The 8,727-nt window shown below is 58.1% G+C and overlaps 1 long non-coding RNA gene across 1 annotated transcript; it reads right to left on the reverse strand.

Annotated features, from left to right (window-relative positions):
* Nucleotides 1-296: 296 nt before the first annotated feature.
* LOC144367085 (uncharacterized) lies at nt 297-4,021 on the reverse strand. The gene is made up of 2 exons (XR_013426295.1): nt 3,752-4,021; nt 297-3,463 (listed from the first exon to the last, which is right to left on the reverse strand). It is a non-coding gene; the product is annotated as an uncharacterized LOC144367085 (long non-coding RNA).
* Nucleotides 4,022-8,727: the final 4,706 nt, after the last annotated feature.

Raw genomic sequence — 8,727 nt, forward strand, 5'->3', positions numbered from 1 at the left:
TATCCATACACACACACCTGCATTCACACACACACCCCTGTGCTCACACACGCACACACACACCTGCATTCACTCACACACCCCTGTATCCACACACACACACCTGCATTCACACACACACCCCTGTGCTCACACACACACACACACACCTGCATTCACTCACACACCCCTGTATCCACACACACACACCTGCATTCACACACACACCCCTGTGCTCACACACACACACACACACCTGCATTCACTCACACACACACACACAACAAATATATGAATAAGAACCTGGACTCAAATGATTCAAGACATCGTTTTTTCTTTTGTACCAGGGATCAGACGCAGGGGCACTTAACCTGGAGCCACATCCCCAGCCCTTTCTTATGCTTTATTAGAGACAGGGTCTCTGAGTTGCTCAGGGACTCACCAAATTGCTGAGGCAGTCCTCCTGCCTCAGCCTCCCGAGTCGCTGGGATTAGAGGCGTGAGCCACCACACCTGGCTCAAGACATTTTAAAATGGATTATTGGTTGAAGATATGGTTGCTGTAATTATGCTAGTAAATAGAATGATAGAAAAATATATTCTATCCTAAAAATGTAATATAATATTTGACAGCAGATTAATAAAAAGTGGATGCTCCTCTGCTTCTGCCTGATGCAGACTCACTATAACTCCGCAGTGACACATGGCCTGTGGCCCATGACTCTCCTCCCCTTTCAGAGACGGGGGACATGCTCAGCATCCCTGTGACATCTCCAGCTGTCTTACCCAGGTGCTGACACCCGGACGAGCCACGTCTGGAGCATTTTCTTCCCTCTTGCTGCTTTTCTTTTCTTTTCTCTCTTCTTCTTTTTTTTAAGTCTCTTTGTTTCAGTTTGTATCTAGAATGTCCCCCCAGAACTCATGTTGAAAACAGGTCCCAGTGCAGCAGGCTCAGAGGTGGGGCCCCTGGGAAAAGGTCAGCTATGGGCACCGTGACCTCACGGGTGGACAGTCCCCCTGGGGAGTCGAGACGAAGGGACAGCGGGTGGTGACCAGGCCAGGGAGGAGTGAGGGAGGACTGCAGGGCTGCCTTGGGGACCACGTCTTGTCTCTGGTCCCTCTCTCTCCCGCTTGTCTGCCTTGTCTCCTTCCCAGCTGCCGCGAGCGGATCTTGACTCAAATTATTTCTAGGAATCCAGTCCCTAGGCCTGAGCAGAAACCGTGGGCTCCAGATCATACCTGGGGTGCCTAGCTCGCCTCACCACCGCGGTAGTAAACCATCTGAAGAAGACACAAGGTCAGTCCTTCCTCCACCTGCTGGTGATGGGTTATGGCCTGGTGGAGAGATCAGCCACACATCTGTGGAACGCATCGCGAACCCCCGGTGAGCACAGCTCAGCCAGACCAGGACTGGGTCGGTGCGGAGAGAAAGTGCCGGAGCCCCAAGTGGCCAACTTTGGGCCAACTGCCCTCACACAGGAATCGCCTGCCACATCTGCTCCACCTGTGGGAGTGCTTGTGGGAGCCGTCTCTCAAGCAGTAGGAAGCCAGCTTGCCAAGAACTGAATCCACATTTGCCAGCCTTCCTGATGGAAGACCAGGAGTTTTCATAGGCTTGGCATTTGGGAGAAGTGGAGCGGTGATGGTGTCTATCAGCCCAAGGAACACATTCCACCAAGTAGAGGGGCCAAGGCCCAAATCAGAGCCACACAATTGTCTAAATTTGCCCTGAAGGAAGAGTAGGGCTTGACAGGTGTGAGAATAAAATCTAGGTGCAGACGTGGAGTTTGCTGGTGTCTAAAATGCACCAAAGGAAACAGTGATGCAGACGGGGAAGGGTGTTAGGGAGGCCCACAATGGGCCCGTCCCGGGGAAGCCCCTGCGGTCACTGACACAGCAGCAGACGGATCTGCAGCTGGTGGGGACAGGGGAGCCGGTGCGGGAGGGGCTAGGGGTCAAGTTGATGAGACAGGACTAAAGGCAGGTAAGAGAAGGAAAGGATCAGCACTGTTAAGGAAGGCCACGTCCTGCATTGTCTGGGCCCGAGAGCGTCCTGAGTGCAGGGGCACAGCCCAGCCCTGCCAAGGTGAAACTTCTGAGTCCAGCCACGTGCCCCGAGTGGGAGGGCTGCAGCAGAACTTCCTGCTTCATTCTGCAGAGCTTAGGGAAGGCGGGAGAAGTAACCGAGAGAAGCATCCCACAGTGAGCAGCAAAGACAAAGGTGGAGGTGACCGGCCCAGGAACGGGAGGGTCCATTAGCTCTTGCTCAGGGTGAGCTGCGGCGGCCGCTCACCTGTGCTGAAGGCAGGGCTGCCTTCAGGAGGACACTGAGCTCAGAGCTCAGGGGCTGGCACCTGGAAGGTCTCCATCACACCTTGGCCCTGGCCGGGTGCAGCCCCGCCCGTCTCGCATGGGACCGACCCTCAGGGCCACCACACCCCCGCAGACGTCCCTGGAGTTGGCATGGTGCTGGGGCCACCTTGGGATGGAGGTGACGGCTGAAGACAAGGTTCAGGCAGTGCCACAGCCATGGAAACGCAGACCACGAAAGGAAGGAGAGGAGGAGTGGCAAAGGCCGGCCCGGCACGTTCCGGAAGGGTCTGCGCCTGAACAGGAGGGAGGGGAGCGGAGGAGAAGCCAGGGGCCTCGCAGCCCTGAGGCACTGCTACCTGCCGGTTGCTCTGTGTGTGGCTCCTGCCTTGATCTTCCAACAGCAAGGCAGAGAGCCTGGCCCAGCCCAGGAGTGTCCTCAGCAGGAACTGGCCGGTCCTCCAGGCGAGCCTCTGAGGTCTCCCATGTTGGCTGAATTCTTAGGTCCTGATCTGTGGATTCCAACCTCCCCTCACCTTCGGGGTCACCTTTACGTGGACATGTTCTGAGCCTCAGCTGCCACCAGATAGGATCTGACTGGACTTGATGCAACGTCCCCTCCAGTCCTCAGCAGTGAGCAGTGGCCAAGTGTAAGGTCAAACAGTGACCAGTGGCCCACACTTGTGGCCAGATGTCTCATAAGGAGAGAGGTCACTCCGTTCCCTGACCATGAGTGCTGGCCACCCCTCTGCCCTGCTGAACCTGCAGGCTACTTGCTGCTTACACCCTGCGGACGAGGGCATGCTGGAGAGGCCAAGGCCCCACCAGGCAGGCTTTGGAGACACAGCGCTGAAGGGATGCGCGTCTGGGCAGGGGTTCCGGGAGACCAGGCTGAGGAAGGGAAGAGAATTCTGCACGGGGGCCTTTCCATGAGTCGGGAGCCCCCTCCGCGGGCCCCTGGTGGTGTGCTCGGATCTCTCCTACAGAAAGAGAACCACCAGAATGGGCTTTCCACCCCAAGCCCTGGCCATTCTGTCCTACACAGTGTCCGGGACAGCTCTCTAGCTCCTGTCCCCAGCCGGCCAACTGCACTTGCCGTTGCAGAGATCCCAGTCTCTTCTGTGCTCGCCACTCTGTGGGAAGCGCTGTCACCAGGGGACTCACACCTTCTGTCCCTAAAGCCGATGGGAATGTTCAGTCCTTGTCATATTTGATCTATAAGCAGCATTGAACTTTCTGCTGAATAAATCCTCTTTCTCAAAACACTCTTTCCAAGGCTATGGGACAGGACACCCTCTGATGAGCCCCCACATCCTGGTTCCTCCAACCCAGTCTCAGTTCTGCCCTCTCCTGACTCCCCTCTCTGGGCAGTCCACACACGCTAGCCCTCATACCTGAGGACCCACGCTCTGGCCCAGGGTCCCCCGTTGAGCCCAGGACTTGCCTGGCCAACCTACACCCACCTCTTCTTCCCAGTGTGGAACCCGGGGCCTGTGTGTTCTGCTCACCACGGAGCCACAGCCATCAGGATCCTGAGAAAGGGTGTCACGAGACGCCCCGGCTGACCTGGCACATGCAGTTCTTCCTGCCTCCAGTCACGCCCTGGGCCCAGCCACTCCTGGGCAGCTGTGTGTGCCAGAGCACGTGGTCACCAGAGCCCTGCACAGAGGGCACCTCCTTGCACTGAGAGCCCATGCCAATGCCACAGAGGTCGGCCAGGGTAGGAGCAGCTCAGCAGTTGGCAGGCTCCTACCAATCCAGGTGCCTCCCTCCCTCTCTTCCTCCTTCCCTCCCTCCCTCCCTCCCTCCTTTCCTCCCTCCCTCCCTCCCTCCTTCCTCCCTCCCTCCCTCCCTCCTCTCTCCCTCCCTCCTCCCTAACTCCCTCCCTCCTTCCCTCCTTCCTCCCTTCCTCCCTCCCTAACCCACTCTCTCCCTCCCTCCCTCCCTCCCTCCCTAACCCACTCTCTCCCTCTCTCCCTCCCTTCCTCCCTCCCTCCCTCCCTCCCCCCAACTCCCTCCCTCCCTCCCTCCCTCCCTCCCTCCCTCCCTTCCTTCCTTCTCTTTTTTCTGAGACTATCATGAATCATTTACAGAACACTGCTGTTAAGCTCTGCAAACCCGGTAGCCCAGACCTGACTGCCCTCTGCCCTTCCTGCTCCCAGCCCAACTCTCCTGGGTGAGCCCTGCCCTGCGAATGCCATGCCAGAAGTCCAGCCCACAGTCAGGCTTGCGGTCTGCTCTCCTTACTCTCCACCCCACCTGGCATCCCCGATATTGCAGTTCTCTACCCAACACTTCTTTCCATTCCTCCCCCTCTCCACCTTGCCACCACCACTTCTAAGTTCACCAAAACTACAGCCTGATGAGTGGCTTCCCGCGCCCTTGGTCCTCTGGCGCTTTCCCCAGCCAAGATGGGAACTGCTCGGATCAAGCCACCCTCTCAGGGGACCGGCTTCTGGGTAAGGATTGACTCCTGCCCGGCCCCAGGTCTGGCCGACCTTGGCTCCTCTCCCCTCCCACATCCCCACTTCCCTCTGACCCACACCCTCTGCCTCCCCTTCAGCCACGTCTGTCCTCAGGGCCACACGGGCGGCTCCTGCTGCCTGGGCTACCTTCCCTCCCGCCGTGGTCCCTCTGACGGCCCCCGTTCACCTCAGAGCTCAGGTCAATGTCCTTCTTCAAGGAACTTCTTGGAGCCCCGGCAGAGTAGGCCCAGCATCTCAGCCCCCGTTCACAGCCTGGCCACGACCACGTGCTCCACGGTGACGACAGACAAACCCCGCCTTCTTCTCACATCAGCCCCTCCTACCAGAAGTCCCCATGGGGCGGGCACAGTGCATGCACACAGCGGTGCCCAGTCCACCCAGGAAAGCGGGCATTTCCAGGGAACGATGGCCTCTTCCTGGCCTCCTCACCCTTGAGAGAACAGTCCAACCAGTTCCCTCAACTTCAGGGTCCGCAGAGGCCACAGGGGTGGCTTTGGAGTAGATGTCTCTGCACCCAGAGTAAAAACAGCAAGAGCAGGCGATGTGGGCACTGTGGCCACGTCTACACCCACAGGGACAGGCCTCTGCCAGAAGCCTCACTGCACTCCACGGTAAACGCCCTACCTGGGCTTCTCCACAAATCTTCAGCGTGGCTGGTTTCAGGACTGTCAGCAAGAGTCTCTACCAAAGAGTTCCATGGAGGTGAACTTCCTGTTTTCGAGTTGCCCTCTTTTACTTGGCCACTGGCCGGGAAGAGATCAGCCCTGCAGGAGCTGGACGCCCCTTCACTTGTCTTTCACAAACCTGTACCCAGTAGAGTAGTTTGTAGAAGTGTGTTGGCAAGTGCAGAATCTGATAAAGAAGACAGATCCTTTAACAAGGCCTCTGGCCCGGAGCTGGGCTTCACAGAGAGGTCTACCCTTCTACGAGAAGTTACAACTGGGCTCCATGGTAACAGCTGGCAGGGGGAGGGAAGAGAGGGGGGAAGAAGCTCTCCCCTCCCCAGGAGCTGTCCTTGAGGGGTTAACTTGCCCAGAACAGTGAGAGAAAAGCTGCTTTTATGTGAACTTCTGCAGACTGTGAACTTCTGAGCCCCTCCCCTTAGATGCTGGGAATAAAACTCTGAAACTCCCTGAACTCGGGGTTCAGGGGATTGATTGGTTACAGCAAAGGCTGTGCCCCCTGAACCTGGCTGCAGCCAAATAAAACTGTGTCCTGCTGTCTCTGGTGCCTGGCCTCGTCTGTCCCTACAACACTGGGGCAAGAGCATGGTTGCAATTGTAACAGAACCAGCGGTGGCCACACCACGTGGCCTGCATCCAAAGCACTGGAAATGCTGCACACTGCTCCTGGGAGACTCAACGTGGCGTGTCACCCAGCAATTCTGAACAACTCAGGTGGGCGCTCTCCCGACCACACTCCTAGCGCCTCTCTGAAAGTCTGAAATCTGGAGAGCTCTGGGAGGAGTTGCCGGGTGGCTCAAAGGTCCAACTGCCCGGTACGTCCTGTGTGCCACAGGCAAGGACACCGTGCCAGCTGCTGATGTTTCTCTCCAGAACCTGCTAGAACCCGACCTACCACATCATTGCGAGCCACTTTGGATAAAAAGGAAATAACACTAATTCTGATATCGACGGCAGTCCTGATGATTCTTTAGATGGTGCTGGCTCAGGTGGACTTGCAGTCTTGCTCAGGTGGACTGCCACAGTCTGGCTGGGCACAAAATAACCGAGCCACCACGAGGCACTTGTAGGTTTAAAACAGGAACTCCTTGATTGCTGGAACCCCGCAAACACCACCCACAGGCCCTTCCAGGAAACACCACCAAGCGGAAATCCCCCCTCCAGCACTTCCCCAGCCAATGCCAAGTCTCCAGGAATCCCCGTGAGAACTCCAAAGTAGCGGGCCGAGGCAGACAGCAGGGCTCCAATCTACACAGCTTCACATGACCATCATCATCTCCATGGCTCGCTGGCGTCCCCTCTCAACCACTCCGTTCTGGCAAAAATGCTGTGGCTCTCAGCAGTGGGCTTCAGGGCCTGCCGTGCCCTGAGGACACCCCGCTCAGAGTGTAAGTCATGGGCTCAGGGCCCTTCAGTGTGCCCCAAGCCCCACAAATCCAGACGCACTGCCCATCTGACCCAGGCAGGCCAGCGGCAGAGCCCACGCTCTTTAACAGAACATGAGAGCGCACATCTCTGCTTTCCAGAGCCTGGCCTTGGTGAGACCCGTCTGGGATTAGAAAGAAAGTTGGCTCCGTCCCTTGGCAAGCAACCATCCTAATCTTACATGTGTCTTCCAGCCGCCACCAAGGCTGCAGGGCCTGTTTGGTTGGATGCTGGCCCTCCCCTACCCCAGGCCTGGTCGCCACCCCTGGCATCAGAGTCACTGCGACAGCGTGGGAATCCGACGCTCAGCTGCACAGGAGACCTGGGCTGGCTGTCCACGGGAGCGAGACTGAAGTGCCCACGCCCTGGCTGTCAGAGCCCTCCTGCGCCGTGGCAGGGAAGAGGCCACCGACTGGGGCCGCCTCCTTCCCCGGCCCATCACTTCAGGAGTGAAGTACACCCACTGGGAGTCACCCAGCGCCCGTGAGCAGAAGGGCACGCCTTGCCGGGGTGGGAAGGGCTCTGCCGGAACGTGATCTTAAAGGGAGCTGCCGTCTGGTACGTTCTCTTTCACGGACCGAGATGTTTGTGTTTTGAAGAAAATGATCTGTGTTCTGCTCTGTGGTTCTGCTAAACATGAAGAGCACAAGAGAGTCTTTCTCCAACGTAACTGCAACAGAAAGAGCTGGAGAAGAGAGCTGCAGAGGCTCCCCGAGCTCTGGGCAGCGGGATCAGGCTGAGGGGACCAGGAGCACCCGCCAGGGCGACGCAGCCCGGGGTCCAGCAGCCCCAACAGGCGGGAGCCCGAGTCCCGGCTGGCGGTGCCACACAAGACGCGCTGACTCTTTTCAAACACGTTTGGGGAACCACTAATGAGTGTGACAGGGTGCACGCACCGACTGACGCCCTGAGTGCACTGGGAGTCCTCACATCTGTGTGCGTGTGTGTGTGTGCGTGTGTGTGTGTGTGTGTGCTTCCTGAACAGCCTCAGAACCTCCCTGAGAGACCCCCACCCCCCGGGAGCGAGGCTGGCGGTCTTCAGAGACTTTTATGAAGAGACAGAGGAGAGGAAGGAGAGGGCTCCGCACCACCTGCCCAGCGGCAAGAGCAGGACCCGCGGAGAGCTCTCTGGTAGGCCGGCCGGAGACTCAGGCCCCTCCACGTGTCCCTTGCTTTGTTAGGCCTTCCCCATCCAGGAGGAGCGCGGCCGCCCGCTGTCTGGAAGACGGACACACAGAGCCCTCCCTCCCTCCCTCCCGAGCTTCCCCGTCGACCCCCTCTGCCTGGGCTCCCTCAGCTCTTCCTCTAACTGCATCTCCTTTAATTCCAAAAATAGATCCTTCAATTTAGGAAGAACAATTAACTGGGAAGAAAAAGATCTGAAGTCTGGGGCGGCCCTCAGCCTCTCCGGCAGGCAGGAGCCATGCAGCCCCACCAGCCCCTTCGGGGGTCCCTTCCTCCCCGAGTGACAACCTCAGGGACACACGGACTCGGAAAGGCCCGACTCCCTTCTTCAGTGCCCAAACCTCCCCTGTGGGCTTCCAACGCCCAGAACCATGACACAAAGAAGGGACTTTACTGCCCTGATTTCACTGGCGTTTGTACTAGATTTGCTCCATAAAGCACCGCGGGGTTTTATGTGATTTCTCACCCTGTAAATAGTTATCACCTTCTCGATACACGGCCTGCCTTGCCCAGAGCCTCAGACGGCCGGAGCCTGTGACAGCGCCCGGAGCTTCTGCTTCAGATGCGGTCCCTGGGGCCTCTCTTCCCAGGTGGTCTTCAGAGGGTCCTGGACCTCAGCCGCTGGGCCGCTCCCTCCTCGCGCAGCACACCAGGCCATTC

The sequence above is a fragment of the Ictidomys tridecemlineatus genome, chromosome 10, assembly GCF_052094955.1.
Source record: "Ictidomys tridecemlineatus isolate mIctTri1 chromosome 10, mIctTri1.hap1, whole genome shotgun sequence".
Taxonomy (NCBI): domain Eukaryota; kingdom Metazoa; phylum Chordata; class Mammalia; order Rodentia; family Sciuridae; genus Ictidomys; species Ictidomys tridecemlineatus.